This window comes from Phragmites australis, chromosome 5 (genome assembly GCF_958298935.1).
Source record: "Phragmites australis chromosome 5, lpPhrAust1.1, whole genome shotgun sequence".
Lineage (NCBI taxonomy): Eukaryota > Viridiplantae > Streptophyta > Magnoliopsida > Poales > Poaceae > Phragmites > Phragmites australis.
Genome location: NC_084925.1, coordinates 46,781,231 through 46,795,926, shown reverse-complemented (window position 1 = coordinate 46,795,926; position 14,696 = coordinate 46,781,231). Strand labels below are relative to the sequence as shown.

Here is a 14,696-nt window from a genome sequence, read left to right as displayed (position 1 = left end):
CGTGAGCCAGATATAGTCACCGCCGTCGTAGTTGTCCCCGATAGTCATCGACACGACCCTACTTGACACTGTGGGCTGCAGGACCTTTGGGGCAAGCTAGATTGTGACGTGCTATGCTATGATGTCGTGTACTGTATCGACACCATTTGTGAGCTCATCCACCTTTATTAGCTTCTTGATCTTCTTCGAAGTGAGAATTGCACTAACACCAATTGGATAGACATAAATTAAGCACAACGATCAAGAAATAAATGTGTAATTGCCCATAACAATGCGATAGACAACACAATTAGATCATAGAACCTGATAATATAACAGACAACACAATCATACCTCATGCAACCACGTCGGGCATCAGGGGCCGAGCAGTGCGGCATCGAGGGCTCTAGCCGGTACGACATGCCAACATCGAGGGCTCTAAGCGACGCGTCACCGAGGACTGGAGGCAACAACAGTTAAAGAAAAGGGCGCTACCGACGTGTCTAGTGACTTGCTTGGAGCTATGTCGTAGTCATGTGGAGCAGCGCTTAGGCCCCAGGCCTCATGTGGGACACCTTGCTGGGCCTGGCTCGCGAGCTGACTCGGGTCAACTCGTTACAAGATAAAACGAACCAATCTGAGACAAGCCGAGCTGACTCGTGAGCTTTGAACTTTTCGTCCATCCCTAGATATAGCATGCATGTTACAAATACAAGAAGATACAAGGGAAAAAGAATAAGGGAGGTACATGCATGCATGCGTGGCTTTTGTCATTCATAACGTACCAGACCGACCAGACATCATTCCTTTAATCTAAAGACAAAGCCATGGCTGCAGGTTGAGGTTACAGCAGCCGGTGGAGATTATAATCCCTACTTCATTGTCTGATTATAAGCTTAATCACGGGGCCGGCCGGGTGTTGTACGAGCACTGCAAGTACGTTTCTGAGGCACAAGTGAGCTACCTTACTTTATGGTCCCAGTAGTTGGTTGCCGCTGCAAGTTTCTTAGGCGGTGGCGGTGGCCAGTGGGAGGTCATCTTCTCTTCTCCGTCAGTCTCATGCTGCATCACATGTGCAGTGGCCACTGGTCTCTCCGTCAGCTCACTCCCTCCCTCTCTGCCAACTCCCAGTTGGAGACTTGCCTTTCCATGTTCTTTTAACTTTTTTCTTCCCCTATTAATTACACCCAATACTCAAATTCCATATTAATTACACGCAAATGAACATACCAATGCACGTGCCAAATTGTGCTTGTATTCCACTGCCAAAAAAGTTATAACATGCTTGTTAGGAACTTGGAAGGCCTTGACATCTGAAATTCGATTTTACAACCCTTAGACCCTGCTCCATCATAAGAAATCGGAATTTAACCTAACTTCTGAAGCTAGCTCTTTCTCTTGGAGGAAAAACCATTTACCCGGTAATTTTCATAATACATGCATACATACATGATCGGTTGAGATGGATTCGTATGTCTCTATCGGAAAAGCAGGCACGAAAGAGCTGTGCTGTGTACCTGTTTCACTTTCAACTTCTCCAACCGTGATGGAGCTTATCAGCTTGCCGTAAACATAGTACTAGTACACCGATGATTTTTTCCCCTAACTTGTGAATATATTTGTGCGCCAAAAAGAAAATACGGACGTTTCCATAGGTAAAGGTCGAGGCATCATACTTGTCACAAGACTTTTCCCCCTTGTGACATCACAGTATCACACGTACTTGTAAAGCCTCTGGAAGAGTACTTAGGGTTTGATTATAAAAACAAGTACTAATGAAGTCGAGGCAAGGATACATGTGAACACTGGCTGCCTAATCTATGGGCAGAGATATTTTTTTGTGCGCTGCTGTTACCTTACCACATTTCTAAAAGTGTTATCAGTGGTCGCATATGAGGTTCAAGTGGGTAGAAACTTAAAGATTAAATCACTATCACATTCATCAGGAGGGAGAAAAGGAGGAGTTTGTAGTTGTTGGCAGCAATGTGTGCGAAGCATATGTATCAGGTACAGTGCAATTACTGTAGCCAAACTCATCTGAGCCTGGTTACCCTAGATTCAGGGGCTTGCAGCAGCATCACATGTTCATGCAAGTTAAACATCACAGCCGTTGAGAACTCAGGCCAGATCATGTGGCAAGAGCATAACTCCCTCAGTTCATAAACGTACTGGATCCATGCTTGGTCACAGCCGTGGATTTCTTTTTCCCGATAATTCGCCACAAGCCCCTGAATATGGTTCTTAAACACACATGAAAGTGCACATGGAACCTACTGCATAAATAAATCGAGAACAGTTACTTACCAACAGTTGACTGTTACGATCTGCCCAGTGTTGGTGCCTGAACCAAACAGCTGTTTGCATTTACTTGGGCTTTCGTCAATCCGGTAAGGGAGAGCTCAATTCCAAGTCAGTTATCGACCAAGCAAAGATTAGGTAGCACAGCAAGCTGCTTGTCGAAGCAACTGATGCTTCAGTGATTGGACAATGGGAGAAACACACAAGAAAGAAACCTTTTAAGTTGGACGGATCAGTTAACCAACGTGTCAGGCTTGGAACAGCTGAGTGAACGCCATTCTGTAATGACTCGGATCACGTGGAAACGCTTGTTTTGCAGGTGAAAAAAGCAGACTTGGATGCACCATCAACACAGAGGCTCGACTGTGATCTCATTACCTTTCTGTGCCTTTACACTTGTCAAACAGGAGTTGTTCATGCGTTTCCTTCCAGGTTCAACATTCTCCAGTCTCCAGTCTACCAGAAGCGGCTGCTGCCTACCTGGAGCTTCCACATTCCAACAAAAGTTTGATGCGAGAAAATTTCAGTTATCATTTCAATTTTCAAATCCATCCTTTTTCCAAGGCTGCAAAAAATTCCTGTGATACAGGTAAATCAGTCGAGATTAAGAAAAGCATTTCAAGCAACAGTTTTCTATGATACATCATCGAGAAATTCCTTTTTCTTCTTTTATAATCCAAAGTAAACTTTCTTAACATGACTAGCAAATATTCCAACTAAATATTACACAGCTGAACTGAACTATTTCTTGGTGCAACAATTTCAAGTGCAAAGGCAATAAGTCAAGGAATCTGATTGATCCACTGATCCTCAAGAAAACGGACCCTACATCACCAGCTAAACTTTACCTGACACCTATTAATGTACAAGGCAAGCACGGTATGATTGCCTGCATCAGTAACACATACTGTGTTTAGTAATGAACTAGACTGTCATGTACTGTGGTATAAAACGGAGAAAATGCAGAACTAACAATATGTACCCGTGTGTCTCTCTCTGCATCTATTGTGCAACATTCGGGTAGTCCTCAGAAAAACTTCCATTTCCCAATGCATGCAGCATAGTGAAAGGAAGCTATAGTTATATCAACAGCTTGGCAAGCTGGCAGCACAAGTCCAGGAGTAGAAGCAAAACCGCGGACAGGAATGTAACCATCCTGCATGAATTCCACAGACAAGAGGCCTAAAATTCAATACCTTGAGTGCTGGGCGGTGAAGAGAACAAAAAAAAGGAACAATTATTATCATCTCCCCAAAAGAACATCACTGGATGTGAATAGAATATGCTTGAACCAATAAAGCTTTAGATCCCATGTTTATCACCTCATAATGGTTTCTTTCTCAGTGACATTTGCTACTGATACAGTTTGCAAAGCTGTGCCTCCAACAAGCCATGCGGTGAGCTCTGGTTGTTTCTCGATGTGTTTGAAGGGAAATGTACTTCCCTCTCTTGTCTCAACACCATAGACAAATGGAAGCCTCATGATAAGAAAGCTCTCAGGTGGGAGGATAACTCGACATCCAATACTGAATAACCCTTGTCACTCATGATCAGAAACATAATTCCATTTACTGATATTTTCTGTTAAAAAAACATCTGGTTAAAAAATTGTCCAGGTAAGTAAAGTAAATTCTATGCTCAATGCTGAGTATAGAGACAACAGATGTAGTGATGACGGTACTTGCCTCAAACTGTACAAGCGGGCAGCTTGCCAACAGGACAGGGAAATCAGGTGTCACCTGCATTAAAGAGAACTTTGACATTAGTAGAAAAGCGAGATTATAGGACAGCTTTAGATCCTACAAAAACCAACAGGGAGCGACTAGAATCCATATTTACTAACATCTAAAATCCTTTTTCCTGCTGTGAAAGTGTGAATGATGAAACTTCGTCATATCTTGCTACAACATAAACTTTAGTTCAAACATTGTTTGTAACTTACAATAAAAATCCGTTGAAGTTGTGACACAGCACCAGCAAACTTTACGTCTTGATGTCCCTTCCTTTCTGAGCTCTTACAATGTGGGCAGTGCATATATATTGGCAAGTTTCTGTTCATGAGTGAAAATGCTTCTCCACCATCATCAATTGTAATGCTTCGAAAAAAATGCGCTCCCTTTTTGTCATTCTGTGGATTTGAAAGCCAAGGAGAAGGCTGAGAGGTTTCTACATCAACCCTGGGCTGCAGTGATTGCTGCTGGCTGTTTGTCCCTGATGATTCCAACGGCGTATTGTTTTTCCGTCCACTGTTAACGTCCACTGTAGTTGCTGTTAAACCAGATGGATTTTGGAGCAACTTTTCTGCATGTTTTCTTTCTGCTTCTTTGTTTAGATAAGGTCTTTGATACTGCAAACAAGAAGAATCAATGTCCTTCAGATATTTCTCTGACAGTAAGAAACAATGCCCATAGGGACACTCATGCTCAAATCCAACATATACAACAAACTGCTGCACGGTTTGATTAGTTTCTCTAGTCTCATTTCCAACAATCACTGGTACTAAATTTCTCCCAATCTGTAAATAGGACTTACCATCAGCATTTTCACTACTCTTGTTTCTGCTCACTTTCTCAGATTCACTTTCAGCTATAGACCCTTGGCTGAGAGCTGCATGGCCTCAGCCATTAGTCTGGTCTGCTATCCTCATCCACCGCTCATGTTTTAGGCCACCAGGTTTTGGTGGCCTAGTCTGCTGAAGAGCAGGAAACTCGTCTTTTGCTGAGTTGCCAGCAACAACTTCAGTAAACAGCTTTTTCATAGTAAAATTTGGAAGACCTTTACCAAAATTAATACCTGAGTCATTGATTCCATTTCAGGTTGTTTTCCAGAATTTTGAAGCTTTGCAGATTTGAATTGTGGCGTGACTTGGGTTGTGGCAGGCTTTACTTCACTAGTAACTACTGGTGGGGTCTGAGGGTCCATATTAGATCTTGTGGAGGAAGTAACAATAGTATTAGAATGGTTGCCATTACTCACTTGCCCCTTACCAACAAATATCATCCACCTTAAAAGATTCTCCTTGGAGCTAAAGCCACTTTGGAGCAGCCCTTTTGTTGGCTTGTAATATCTTGCTCCTCCAAGTCGCACCAAACGCCAAGAGGATACTGAAAATGAACCAGCATCACTGCCTCTTGGAAGCACAAAGATCGGTAGTAGATCTTCACAATTAGACAAACAATTAAAAGATATGTTGGCTGTCTGAAAGTCAAAAGGGTCGTCTCTAAGGCGACGTGACTGGCCACAGGCACACGCATGGAGGAAGACATATCCACTAGAATGTTGCTCTACTGCATCTGATGAAGAGAAATCACCATGCCTCCGGTGCTTGCATGGTCTGCCAGTAAGACTAACAGCATCGCACTGCTTCCTTCCAGATTCCCATATTGTGTGTCACCTATCTTCTAGCTTTCTTTGAGAATACCTGGACTGCTGGCCCTTTAACCATTGAGCGAAAGGATTGCAATGCCTTCTGTAGCCGCACTTCATGCATGCTGGTTGGGTAAAAGGCAGGTAAACCTTTCAGGTATATCTCCTTAGCAGCTGGAAGCACCCTTTGGCACCATGATGAAGAAAATTTCATGTTAAGCCCACTGTTGCTTGCCAAGCAACATAAAGCGATCTCAATAGCATTAGATCCAGCAGCAGGAAGTTGATCGTTCTTCTCACTATGACTTGTATGAGTCTTGCTTTCAGACTGACCACTAAGCACATTTCTTCCATTGAGCAGTGCAGCTAGAATAGATGTACTTATGGACAACCATTTATCGAAACTACGGAGATCAGGAGCATTAACTGGTTTCCCAGCTGCTGCTGCTGCTGCTGCTGCAGTAGCAGCCACCATGCCTACACCAGCAACAGATCCGGCAGTTGAATTGCTTGAATACCCCGCTCTCCCTCTCAGTGCATCAGACTGCCGAATCTAAAATCCTTGATTAACTGAAAGTCGTCATGGTTTGTTGTGTGGAAGTTGTTTTCCAGCGAAAGAATATCCAATGATGATTTAGAGCTCAAAGAATCTTCAAATAATCCTGTAATGATATCTAATGGCTCCCGTTTCTTATTAACACACCGTTTCAACAGTGCAACAACCCTTGAGGTATCAAGTGAGAATAGAGGTACATAATGACTCATGTTACTTAGACCCCTCGGACCAATATGCCCTGGCTCCATAACAGCAAGTACCCTGCACTTCTTAAGCAAGACACGAATCTATCCCTCTAACGAGGAATGCAGCTTTTTGCCCAAACTACCCTCAGATTTGTTTGCTGCCTGGGCGAGCATAACCACTGAATCAGAACCTTTTGAAGCTAAGCTCTGTTTTGATAAGCCATTAGTGCTAGAACCCTGATTTGATGAAGATGTGTCACCCATATCATCCAAACTTGTCGCGGCACTTCAAACATCAACTGCATCATCCTCAAAGACAAAGAGCAAAATAGGAACGCATTGGCCTGGCAACACAGAAGGATTTGAACCAGTTCCAGACATAAGTGAGATGGACGAGGACTGATGACCAGTGTGACCTCCACGACGCGCTGGAGGGGAGATGGGGGAACCCTGTGCGTTGGTCACGTTGGGATATCAGAGGAAACAGTTTTGGCAGGCATTGCAGCTGCTACCAATGACTTCACAAATGGTGCAAAAGCATGCTTTGAAGATTGCAGCAGTCGGAATTTCTTTAAGTTTTGTGTGTTGAATCTGAAGCCTTCTTGGAGAAATATTATTATGTGGCAGACCTAGAATTTTGCAAAGTAAATCCAAATCAATTGTCTTTGTCAAAGAAAACCAAGAAGCAGAACAATAGTAATTTGAGCAGTCAAAGGCATCCATTATTCTAGAGATATGATTATGAGTCAAACAAATCTACAAAATAATAGTCTGGTACATATGATGATGAACTCTACGATATCTATTAACAGAGTGTTAGTCGCTGAATTCTTACTCTTGGTAGTAGCTGAATTCTTACTCTCATCGAGAGAGGATGACACTAGGAGTTGGGGCAATTTTTCCTTTATTTCTCACACAAATGTCATACCAACCTGAGGGGTTGGGGATACATATTTATAGGCCCATGGCCAGCCAAGCATATGCCAAGATGCTAGTCTAAGATGCTGTCCTAGATGCTGTCCTCTAGTCTAAGATGCTGTCCTAGATGCTGTCCTCTAGTCTAAGATGCTGTCCTAGATGCTGTCCTCTAGTCTAAGATGCTGTCCTAGATGCTGTCCTAGTGTCCTAGATGCTGTCCTAAAGCATATGGGCAGCAAGACCACCATGTGGCAGCCTCACAAAGACCATGCAGCAGCCCCACAAAGACCATGTGCTGCACAAGGACTTATCCCATCATTGCTAGACCATGTGCTGCACAAGGACTTATCCCATCATTCTCCCCCTAAGTCTTGTGCGTTGTCTTGTGGGAAGATTGAACCATCCCGGTCCTGGAGCAGAGCTCAAGGAACTTGAGCCTCCCAAGAGGCTTGGTGAGCAGGTCCGCAAGCTGATCCTTGGTGTTGATGTAGCTCGCCTTGATGCTCCCTTCCTCCAAACAGCCTCGGATGAAGTGGTACCTCACCCGGATGTGCTTGCTCCGTTCATGGAAAACGGGGTTCTTTGCCAGGGCTAGAGCGGACTTGCTGTCCACCCTGAGCTCCACCGCTCTAGTGTCTCTGCCGAGGAGATCACCAAGCAGTTGAGCGAGCCAGAGCGCCTGAGTCGAAGCGGTGGAGGCCGCTATGTACTCGGCCTCGCAGCTGGACAGGGCCACCACCTGCTGCTTGACCGACTGCCAGCTAACGAGGCACTTGCCGAGGAAGAAGAGGATCCCGCTCGTGCTCTTGCTGGTGTCGATGTCGCCGGCGTGGTCGCTGTCGCTGTACCCGACGAAGTGTGCCGCCCCAGGGCACCTAGGGTAGTAGAGGCCGTGGTCGAGAGTCCCCGCAACGTAGCGGATGATCCTCTTCACAGCCTGCTGGTGCTCCGTCGTCGGTCGCTGCATGAACCGACTAACGTAGCCGACGGAGAATGCCAAGTCCGGCCGTGTGTGGGCGAGGTAGCGAAGGCTCCCCACAAGACGCCGGTACTGCGTAGCGTCCACCTCCTCCGTCGTGCTGTCGCGGCTCAGCTTCAGCCTCTCCTCCATCGGAGTGAGAGCTGGGTTGCAGTCGGTGAGCCCAGCTAGCTCAACGACGCGCTTGGCGTAGGCGGTCTGTCGAAGCGTGATCCCGGAGTCATCCTGGTGCACCTCGATCCCCAGGTAGAAGGAGAGAGGTCACAGGTCACTCATCTGGAAGGTGGCCTTCATCTCTTCCTTGAATGCCGCCACCTCCGCATCCTTGGTGCCGGTGATCACCAAGTCGTCGACGTAGACACCCACCAGCAGAGCAGGTTCCTCCACTGCCCCGTCGGTAGATGGCCGCCTCGTGCGGGCTTTGCTCGAAGCCCATCCCTTTTAGCGTGGAATCCAACTTGGCATTCCACGCCATCGGTGCCTGCCGCAAGCCATAAAGGGCCTTGCGCAGGCGGAGCACCTTGCCCTCCTTGCCGGGGATCGTAAATCCCGGCGGCTGGTGCACGTAGACCTCCTCCTTCAAGTCGCCGTTAAGGAACGCCGACTTGACGTCCATGTGATGAACACGCCAGCCCTCCTGGGCAGCTAGCGCAAGGAGGAGTCGCACGGACTCCATCCGTGCCACGGGAGCGAAGGCGTCGTCGAAGTCGACCCCCTCCTGCTGCACGAAACCTCGTGCCACCAAGCGAGCCTTGTGCTTGACGATGGCGCCGGCTTCATCCCTCTTCAGCTTGAATACCCACTTAAGGGTGATCGCTCGGTGACCACGAGGGAGGTCAGCAAGCTCCCAGGTGCGGTTCTTCTCAACCGCATCCATCTCCAACTGCATCGCGGCGCCATGCCGCGTGTCTCTCGGCCTCTGCAAACGACCGAGGCTCGCTGTCGTCACACGCAAGGTGCAACTGCGCCTCCAGATCGTGAGGCACCAGTCCCGACACCGGCTGGTCGCCGAGAAGGTTCTCCATCGTACGGTACCGCAACGGCTCGCCGTCGTGGTACGCGTCGATGTGCTCCTCGTCGTGAGAGAGCGGAGTAGCGAGCTCAACCGGGCTGTGCTCGACACGAGCTGGTGTTGGAGTAGACGTGCCCGGAGAGGTGCCTGTCGGTGCTGGAGTGCGTGGCGTTGCCGGCTGTGGTGGAGCCGGCGAAGAACTCATCGCAGCCGAGGTCCTGGCTGGAGAACGTGGTGCTGTCGAAGTAGCAGGCGCCGGGGTCGGTGGAGGCTCGGGGACTGGGGTAGACACGCTCGTCGAAGAAGAGCTGCCTACTCCCCCAGCTCCCTACTCCCCCAGCTCCCTCGAAGTGGACGTACTCGACAGTGAAGTCGTCGTACATCGGAGCCGATCTGTCGTCCATCGCCTTGTCCCACGCCCATCCTCGCCCTTCGTTGAACACAACGTCGCGCGCCGTGTGCACACGCTGTGTCTTCGGGTCGAGGATGCGGTAGGCCTTCGAGCCCTCCGCGTAGCCGATGAACACTCCCGGAGTGCTCCTGTCGTCGAGCTTGCTGATGTGGCCAAGCTCCTTGGCGAACGCGAGGCAGCCGAAGACCCGCAAGTGGGAGACCGCCGGCTTGCGCCCATGCCAAGCCTCGTACGGCGTCCTGCCGTCGAGCGCCTTGGTAGGCGAGCGGTTGAGGATGTAGACGGCCGTGACCACCGCCTCTCCCCAGAAGACAGCCGGCATCCCCCTCTGCTTGAGGAGGGCCCGAGCCATCCCCACAACCGTCTGGTTGCGCCGCTCGACGACGCCGTTTTGCTGCGGGCTGTACGGCGCGGAGTAGTGGCGCTGAATGCCCTTATCAGCGCAGTACGACGCGAATTCAGCCGCCGTGAATTCGCCGCCGTTGTCGGTGCGCAGCACGCGCAGCTTGCGGCCGCACTCCGCCTCCGCAGCAGCCTGCGCGCGCCTGATGGCGTCCGCAGCCTCTCCCTTGCTGCCGAGGACCATCACCCAAATGTAGCGGGAGAGGTCGTCGACGAGCAGCAGGAAGTAGCGTCGTCCTCCCGGTGTGGCCGGTGTCACCGGGCCGCACAAGTCCCCGTGCACAAGCTCGAGCCTCTCCTTGGCTCGGAAGCTCGCCCGCTGGGGAAAGGGGAGTCGCCTCTGCTTCGTCAACACGCAGACGTTGCAGAGCTGCTCCACATGGTCGAGGCACGGCAGGCCTCGCACCATCTCTGCGGCACTGAGCCGCTTCAGGGCCTCGAAGTGAAGGTGCCCAAAGCGCTCGTGCCACTGCCACGCCTCGTCGTCCCGACGAGCGGCGAGACAGAGGGGTTGTGCCACCTGCACGTTAAGGACGTAGAGTCGATTTGTGCCTCTGGTTACCTTAGCAAGAAGGCGACGACGGCGATCCCAAATCCTCATGACTCCATCCTCAACAACCACGCGCGAACCGTTCTCATCCAGCTGTCCCAAGCTGATGATAGAGTTCCTCAACGCGGGAATGTAGTAGACTCCGGTGAGCAGCCTGTGCTCACCAAACACGGCGGTGAAGATGACGGAACCGACGCCCTTGATCTCCACGCCGGAGGCATCCCCAAATTTGACGGAGCCTCGGACGCTAGAGTCAAGCTCGGTGAAGAACTCCCGTCGACCGGTCATGTGATGGGTGGCGCCGGTGTCGAGGCACCACCCGTCAGTCTTGTCATTGCCAGAGCCGTCGCCGAGGAGGGCGTGTGCTTTTGGCTCGTCAAGGTGGAGGAGAGCCGCTGCGGCCGGTGCCGCTGGAGGTAGCTCTATGCTCGCATGAGCCATGAACAGAGCCGGCTCCTCCTCCTCCGCCTGTGCGACGTGGGCCTGGCCGCGTCGTGGCTGACGACAGTCCTTGGCCCAATGGCCAAGCCGGCCGCAGTTGCGGCAGGTGTCGTCTCGTGCCGGCTTGTGCTTGCCGGCGGCGCCGCCCTGGGCGCCTCCGCGGGCATCACCCTCGGCACGTCCTCGCTCCCCGGCCTGGGCGTCTCTGCGCGCCTTGCGCGACTTGCCACGCTTGCGGCCGCCTGTCGTGGAAGAAGGCTCCCCCTTCCTCCGGTCACCCTGGCAGGCATCCCACTGCTCCCGAGTGAGAAGGAGCTTCCCGCCAGTGGTGATGGGCCCCGAGAGAGATTGTGGCTCATCGCTGTCGACGACCTTGAGGCGACCTATCGCCTCCTCGATCGACATCGTGGAGAGATCCAGCAGAGACTCGATCGAGCGAGCCATCTGCTTGTACTTCTCGGGGACGCAACGGAAGAGCTTTTCGACAGCTCTCTCCTCGCCGTAGGTGTCATCGCCGAACTGCACCATCTTCTGCAACAGAGTGTTGAGACGGAGAGCAAAGTCATCAACGTCCTCACCTGGCTTGAAGGCCAGGTTCTCCCACTCCTTGCGAAGTGCCTGCAGTGTGGACTTGCGGGCGCGGTCGCTGCCGATGCGTGCCGCAGCGATGGCGTCCCAAGCCTCCTTGGCAGTCCGCTTATTAGTAAGCGAGAACTGCATCTTGGACGGGACTGCTGCGATGAGGGCATCCAGCGCCCGTCGATCCTGGTCGTAGTCGACGTCGCTGTACCGGACTGCCTCCCACATGTGCCGCACCTGGAGCTTTACCCTCATCACCGCAGCCCACTCGACGTAGTTGGTCTTAGTGAGGGTAGGCCACCCACCGCCGGGGCCGACGTCCCTGACAACAGCCTGGAACCCGTGGTGACCACGGTACCGATCCGGGGAGAGAGCCACGCCGCCTGTAAAGGCCGCGCTCTCCATCGACCCGTCCGCCACCGTTGCCGAGCGCGCCTCCTCCAGGAGCGCCGCCGGCGTGCGCGCCTCCTCCAGGAGCGCCGCCGGCGCGTCCGCGCCTGTCTGGGCTGCCGCCCCGCTCGTGGGCGTGCGCCGCTGCCCACTGTGTCGCCCGCTCTCGCGCTGCCTCTGCCTCCGGCAGCTCGAGGTCCGCGTCGGCGCTGTCGTCAGCAGAAATGGAGCTGCCGGTGCTGCCGCGCAGAGCCTCGACCTCCGCTGCCGCCGCACGCGCTGCAACCGCCGCCGCCGCTGCTTCTGCCTCCGCTCTGGCTGCTGCTAGCTCCGCCGCTGCCAGCCTCGACGCCCTTGCCGCCGCCACAGCGGTCTCTGCCGCCGCTCGCTCGCGTTCCTCTGCCGCGGCAAGTTCGGCCTCCTGCCGACGCCGCGTGCTCGAGGCGACCGAGCGCTGAGACTGCCCTGCGGACATGACGCGCTACCGGGGGAGGGCTGCTGCGTGGGGAGAGGGCTGCTTCAGACGAGCTACTGCTGCTCTGCGCAGAGGGAGAGGGGTGAGCAGGAGCAACCGGGGCTGCTGCTGCTCTTAGCTGGGGCTGCTGCGAGGCTGAGGGGGGAGATGAGCAGGAGATGCTCAGGCTACAGGATAAACAGGCTCTGATACCACTTGTTAGTCGCTGAATTCTTACTCTTGGTAGTAGCTGAATTCTTACTCTCATCGAGAGAGGATGACACTAGGAGTTGGGGCAATTTTTTCTTTATTTCTCACACAAATGCCATACCAACCTGAGGGGTTGGGGATACATATTTATAGTCCCATGGCCAGCCAAGCATATGCCAAGATGCTAGTCTAAGATGATAGTCTAAGATGCTAGTCTAAGATGCTGTCCTAGATGCTGTCCTCTAGTCTAAGATGCTAGTCTAAGATACTGTCCTAGATGCTGTCCTAGATGCTGTCCTCTAGTCTAAGATGCTGTCCTAGATGTTGTCCTAGTATCCTAGATGCTGTCCTAAAGTATATGGGCAGCAAGACCACCATGTGGCAGCCCCACAAAGACCATGCAGCAGCCCACAAAGACCATGCAGCAGCCCCACAAAGACCATATGCTGCACAAGGACTTATCCCATCATTGCTAGACCATGTGCTGCACAAGGACTTATCCCATCACAGAGCACCAGACCTTAGCCACATAGGCAAGAAACACTGTTACAAATTTAGCTCTAAGATGCCAACTCAACACGATGCCATCAAATTCTGAAAGAAAAATATCCAGTATAGCAGAGAACGTTAGAAGCTAGCTTCTAGTATCTAAGCACATAGTAATTGCTATAATACAGAGAACAAAGAAAACCCACCAAATAATTTTACAGCAAGATTTAGCTTCTCAAGCAATGGCAATGCAATATAAACTACATAATACAAAAGGTGCCAATCTCTATATTCATATGTATGCCCAACCAAAGCTTATTCTAAAGAGAAACCGACAGATGGGTGCATCTAATCGCCGCGATAAAGCAATAAAATCATTTTTAGTAATCAGGTAAACACATAAAAATGCCATCGTCAGTTGTGCAATAAATTACCAAATCAAGCAATTTGCAGCTAATCACTAAAGTTGTAGCATTCATACTGTATATTTGGCAATTCTGATGAATGAAATGATAAATCTATATGTTAATGTGCCACTTTATAATGACCAATGGCAGATATCAGAAGCATGTATAGAAACCTATGAAATTTGAACCTAGCCGACAGAAACAGCATCCTCCAGCTATTTTCAGTGCATCAATAACTAGCTACCATTAGCCAGTAGAACAAGCTGATCTTACACATCCAGATAAAGCAGGTAAAGCTGGCCTTCACAGTTAGACTACCATGATAACATCTAATCTAATCAGCAAGAGCACAGTAGGAATCCGAACTCACGGAGAAAATGAAGAGCGTCTCCGGGAGCTCGCCGCCTCCGCTACCTCCTCCCGCCTCCAGCGGCGTGGGCGCGGCGTGAGGTGCAGGAACACCATCCTCTTCTCCCCATCGCGGTGGTACCTGACGCTCCCGGCGAGGCGGGCGCTTCCCGCGCCGCCCACGAAGCCGACGGCGACGACGCCGTCATGGGAGGCGGGCCGCGCCGCGCCGGCTGCGGGTGCCGGGGAGGGGGAGGATGAGTATGGGAGAATACGCGTACGGTGGCGGAGGGGCTCGCCTGAGGCGACGGCGTCTCCATCGCCGGCGGCGAGGTGGTGGCGGATTTGGTTTGATTTAGTTGTGCGCTTGGATTTGATTGAGTCTTTCAGGACGTGGAATTAATTAGACTGTTGGGCCGAATTGAGAGGTACATTTGTCGTTCAGATTGATTTCGGCCCATTCCACTTTGGGCATCTCCAGCCAGGCGTGTTCTTGAGTTTTTTAAAAAGTTTTAACATTTTGAATGTACTAGTTCAACATGCATTTTCAATTAACTATTTCAATGTTTTTAAATAAAATACTGATCTATTTTTTTCAAAATGTTGAGTTAGGTTTTAAAAGATGTCAACATTAGCTTTCAAAATGTTGAATGCGTATATAAGCATGAAATCCAAAACAACAAAAAATAATGAGTTCAACATTTTAAATACATTATTTCAA

The 14,696-nt window shown here is 50.7% G+C and overlaps 1 pseudogene; it reads right to left on the bottom strand.

Annotated features, from left to right (window-relative positions):
* Nucleotides 1-2,783: 2,783 nt before the first annotated feature.
* LOC133920146 (uncharacterized) lies at nt 2,784-14,335 on the bottom strand (annotated as a pseudogene).
* Nucleotides 14,336-14,696: the final 361 nt, after the last annotated feature.